Source organism: Setaria viridis, chromosome 8 (assembly GCF_005286985.2).
Source record: "Setaria viridis chromosome 8, Setaria_viridis_v4.0, whole genome shotgun sequence".
Taxonomy (NCBI): domain Eukaryota; kingdom Viridiplantae; phylum Streptophyta; class Magnoliopsida; order Poales; family Poaceae; genus Setaria; species Setaria viridis.
Window position 1 is genome coordinate 19675960 of NC_048270.2, and position 5659 is coordinate 19681618.

At 43.2% G+C, this 5659-nt stretch overlaps 1 long non-coding RNA gene across 1 annotated transcript; it reads right to left on the reverse strand.

Annotated features, from left to right (window-relative positions):
* Positions 1-482: 482 nt before the first annotated feature.
* On the reverse strand, positions 483-4133 carry LOC117833118 (uncharacterized). The gene is made up of 3 exons (XR_004635352.2): positions 2074-4133; positions 1343-1430; positions 483-746 (listed from the first exon to the last, which is right to left on the reverse strand). It is a non-coding gene; the product is annotated as an uncharacterized lncRNA (long non-coding RNA).
* Between the last annotated feature and the right edge of the window lie 1526 nt (positions 4134-5659).

The window sequence follows — 5659 nt, forward strand, 5'->3', positions numbered from 1 at the left end:
TTAGTTTTTTATCGTCCCAACACTGGGAGATTAAAGTCAAAAGGTGGAATGGAGGCTGGCCCGCATTTATTTAATTAAAGGGGTCGAGGGAGGGTTTGCAAGAATCAACTTTGAATTATTAGGCTTTGGATTGGATTAGTTTAAAGCTTGCACTAAGAAGAAAGGTTACTTGTTGGTAACATGGACAATCATGGCAATAATTTTGGTCCGGCCCGGTTAACCCGGGCCTAGTCTAGGACGTGTTGTTACATTTTTTATAAATCTTTCTTGCAATGTATGAATATTTTTAGTCAACTAGGAATGTGGCCGTGCGTTGCGACGGCAAAACAAATTCCCTTCATAATAACCAGAAGGAAAATGCCTCTCAAATATGTCCGTGACCATGTTTCCAACCGTAATAATCATTTTGCATTCATACATTCAACCACAGTCAATATTAACTTGTCATGCACATATAAATCCAAATCTCATTCCAATACACATCCATGAACGTGTCCCAATTGTTCATTATTATATTTCAATAGACATATGTCATGTGTACAAGACCTACCATTTGTCACGTACATCCAGTTGAGTGGTGAACAATGTTGTGGAACCAAAAGGTTCTGTTTAAGTTGCTAGTTACCAAAAGTAACCCTCCATCAAGAACCAAAAGAGCCCCAAAGTATGAAGGATCGTGTAATCCTTAACTCCCCTCCGTTCCATTCCATGCCAATGCTTCCTTTAGTTGACAATAGGTGAACTGACTGTAACGAAGAATATGACAAGTCAGTTTGCAAATTTAGCAAGGAAAAATACATGCACTGCTGTACAGGTGATAGCATATGGTTATGTTGAACTAAATCAGGCTTAGATTTAAACTAAATTTGGTTATGTAGTGTTGCCCTGTTAGCACATGAATGCTGCTTGTTGCTTATGCTGGACAGGTTATGGAAGTATGCCACCACCATTTTGTGCATCAGTTAGACATGAGCTCAAGCAGCACAAGTGACAAAGGTACAGATTTATATTCAAATTCAGCAAGATAGATAATCATTCAAATAAACACTGCAAATTTATGGTAGGAACTTACCTTCGAAATATATTCTTTGATGAAGAATCTAAAGCTAAATGCAACTATTTAATTTTCCTATGTATTATTGCATATGGCAGTAGCCAAATTATTTGATTCAAGTAAAATAGCTTCTGCTTCTACCTGCTCATCAGACACTAGTTATCCCAATGTTATAAAGTGATTCCTCAAAGACACAAGTAGTTATCCCAATGTTAGAAAGTGATTCCTCAAAAACAAAATACTAACTTCAGGTGTGCAATAACCAACCAGAAAATTACGCAATCCAACCTTTCTCTGAGCACGCATCTTCTTAAAATGAAGTAGCATATTACTCGCTTGCTATTCTACTTCTTTCCTGTAAGCAGTTCCCGTGAGTCTGGGATAAAATTTACCACCAATAAAAGAAGGAAAATGGCGAGTTAGTACTCAAATATTGTTTTCGCACTTGCAAGGCTACAGAAAAGTTTCATAGTCTATTGGTGCAGTATGCCGAATCAAACAGTAGGCCTGGCAAATACTTGGTTCAGTATAAGAAGAGAATCCAAATTATATATAGTTCAAAATGATGGATATTTCTTCACCAGGTTTATGGAAAACATTAGTCTCAGTACATCACGGCTAATTATCTACAAGACCGAGAAAGAACTTATAATTTTCTGGCAACAGTAAGCAACATGACAAGATCAAAGATGATTACAGGAACGAATGTACCTGGTAAAAACTAAGAGCAAAAATGTATGCATAAGTAGCCAGACTGTTATGTACCAGACATGCAGAACTGACCTCTCTCTGGGCGTGGTCCATATGTTAAGCATGGTTGGCTAGATACAAATGAACACAATCACATAGTAATGCACTGTCATGTAAGGTCGTTCAGTATACAACCAAAATTCTATGCATATCAGTATATCTATTGCCGATTGCCCCTATTGTGCAACATAAACCATTGCAAAAGCATAGCGATTTCAAAATTTTGATACACCTCAGTACCTTACCATGCTCTGGTTTCAAGAGGTTACCTTCCTAGAAAGCCATATACTATTCCAGTTCTACACTTGGTCTGGCCCCTCTTTCGTCTCTGCCTGTAACTTACTGCACACCAAATGTCCAGCCAGGTTTATCAGAGGAACTTGACTCTTCTATGCAGATGGAACTTCGCCAGCAGGCAACGGTTTCACAGGCTCAGCAGCAGAGGACATGTCAAGAGTACAAGGCAGACAAGTTAGGTTTAATTATCTCAAGAATTCATATGTACACATATCTATGAAAAAAAGCCATGTGTAAAATCATTTTCAAATATAAGGCCCACATATGCAAAGAGGTATTTGTAGATCACAAGACAAAGGACATTATTGCTGGCCTTTTAAGATGCATTTAGGTTACAATACATAGCAGCTTGTTTCAGACGATAGTTGCTAGCACATAATCAAAGAAGAACTCCATCAAGTAATGCAGAACACCACGCTGAGGATTGCATATTTGCATGCTCACATTTGAGATGAACTAAAAAATTTCAATAGGGCCTGAAGCTGTCATACTTCTGTAGTTATGTTACAATCCATAGTTTTCTATAAAATGATGCAATCGATATGAACACTGTAGTTTTCTCATTGCCCGACAGGTAACAGGTTCCAAGTAGGTTGTGTACAATAATATATCTATGCTTTTACTTTTCAGGCAAAGACATAACTGCTCAACCTGAGAGCTTGAGGCTAGGTTTCTGAAAAAAAAAACTGTTCCTAATAAAAGAAAAAAATCTACAAGCCTTTGAAGGAAACATAAAATAAAGTATACTAAATTGACAGCAGCAGCCTAGCCTGTTCTGTTCCACGTGATGATCCATCCAACATTGCTATCCAGAACTACAACAGCTCCACAAATTACAACCTGAGAGAGAAGTTGAATGAATACATGCATCCAACAGTTTCATAGTATTAACAGAACTTTCTTTTTTTTTACCTCTTGCAAGATTACTCAAAACGTATTAACAATGTGTGCACTAAATTGACAATTTCGCACCCAAACATCCAAACTTTCCAAAGCAGAGTAAACCTAATTTCAGATCCAACATTTAGCACTGATTTCAGCTATCCCATGGTCGAAGCTACTAGAGTTCAGCTAACCCAACCATGAATTCTACCCCCAATCACAACATGGTCCATGGCATCACACAGGAGGCAATAGGCTAGACAATATATCATTAAAACACCAAACCTTTGCAGCACCGTTTCGTGGAAGAATCCGGCATTGTTTCATTGCAGAATCGACCAAAAATAAATCAAGTGTGTGTCAAGTGAAAGTAGAATTTTTTATTATCCTAGAAAAGAGTTGCAGGAGCAGGCACCAAAGCACAGAAACCATTGGGCTCCCGGCCGGCCACAAAATTGACATGATGGCTCATGCCATCTCGTGATATGATGATTGGAAAGGAAAAAACTAATCCCGTGGCCATTCAATCCTACGACGATTGATACGAATTCGATCAAATTGGATTGGTCGAATTGAATGGACAAAAATCATGGAAGTGATTACCTGAAGGCTTGCACGGGCACCGTGTTGGCAAACTTGCAGGCAGAGACGTCCAGATGCCGCCGCCGGAACAGATGCAGCCGTCGCCGGTTTGTTGCCAGAGAAGATGGTTCGCACGGATCCCCATTCCTACAGCCCATGCACCATCGGTGGGATGGTTGGCGATCGAGTTCCGGCGGGGGATGGGGCGTCACCAGTGGGGGATGGAGCGAGAGAGGAGGCGGAGATCGAGTGACGGAGGCGCCGCCCTGGGGAGGATGGCGACCTTGCGGCGCTTGTACCTGGGGCGGCGCTGCCCGGGGTCGGCGCCCGCGCCGGCGGCGGAGGGCGAGGTAGGCTCGGCGTCGGCCTCCGAGTCCGAGGAGAAGAATATCTTGGGGCGCTTGGCGGCGGGTGGGGAGGGTGGCGGAAGGGCAGCGGCGACGGGCCGTTCCCTGGCCCTGCGAGGAAGAGGGCAGCGGCGAAGGGTGTGGAGGCGACACGGATCGGGATTCAGGAAGCGGCGTGCGATGCGGGGTGAGGAAGATACCGGAAAAAACAGGGGGCGGGCGGCGTGTGATGCGGGGGAGGAAGAGACGGAAAAAAAAAAAACGGACGTGCCTAGCGTCCGTCGAATTTTTTTTTATTTTTAACCCTTTTTTTCTTTATTTTTAAAAATAACCTCAGCGGGGTTTTATTTGCGCGGCCTAACCCTTTTGGCCGCGCCAGACCGCCTGGCGCGGCAGTAACATGCTGCCGCGCCACATGCACTGGTGCGGCAGCCCCCTGCCACGCTGGCGCGGCGAGTCGCGGCGCCAGGCGGGCGCTGACGTGGGCGGGCGTTCGCCGCGCCAGCCCGCCTGGCGCGGCAGGGCCAACACTTACTCCGCGCGTCGGCTCCCTTCCTCCTCCCTCCCTCCTTTCTTCCTCCTCCAGAAACGCCCGAGCCCGATGCTCCAGCGCCGCCCCCCGCCGCCCCACCCCCAAATCCACCCAAAATCCGGCGTTTTCGGTGGGGGAAAGTAGTGGGAATCGATCCCTGCTTCGTGTGGAAGGTATTCCCCTACTTATTCTCGTGTTTTACCGTTGCATTTGGTATATCGGAGGATGTTTAGGTGACTTAGGGTTAGGTTAGTGATTTGAAATTTCAATGAAATGCAATGGTGTTTTGTGTTAGATGATACGTAGTTCATACGCAATTGAGTCTCTTCCCGCGATATTGACATGTAGAACTTATTGATTTAAGGATATATTCATTGAATCGTATAGTGCAATGTATATGTGTATTTTTTGTTTGCAATTTGTCCAATATATGTAATGTGTGTAGTTGATATGTCGAATATGTGCAATGTGTAGTGTATATGACATGGTGAAATATTTGTATTTTGTAGATGGATCGTTTAGTTCGATTTTTTCATGGTGGTGTTGTGAAACAAAATGGGGAGTTAGAGAATATGAATGAGTCAATTGAAATATTTGATGGTCCTCCAAGTTTTAGTGATTTAGTTGACCGTGTAATGACGAAGTATGGATGTAGAGTGGATGAGATCAGTTTGAGAGGTCGTTTTGATTGTGGGAAAGCTAGAGCTCATTATGTTCTCATGAAGTTAGCATCCGATGCGAATTGGAAGCACTATAAGGATGTTGTGCACGAAGCTAATGTTGCATGTTTGGAGGTTATAGTCGAAATTGTTCGTATGCCTGGCCCAAATGTTGTCATGAGGGAGGAAGTGACGGTAGTGAACCATAATGGTACCCAGGAGTCAGAAATGTTGCATCACGTGTTAGGTGAAACAGAACGTGATTTTGACTTGGCTATTGCCAATGATGATTTTTCCAATAACATTTTTGAGAGGGATGAAGCAAATATAGATGTTGATAATGTCTCTATGGGTTCCGAAGATTGGGAATTGGAGGAAGATGGGGTAGTAGGTGAGGAGGTAGAGGAGGAATCACTATTTGAGAGTGGTGGGCATGAATATGAGAACGTCGGGGTAGAAAATGAAGAGGATGGACTGCAATTTGACACCGCAACCGTACATGATGTAGAAGGCATTCGTCGTATGGACGATTGTTTTTCTTACACCCAGTGTGAGT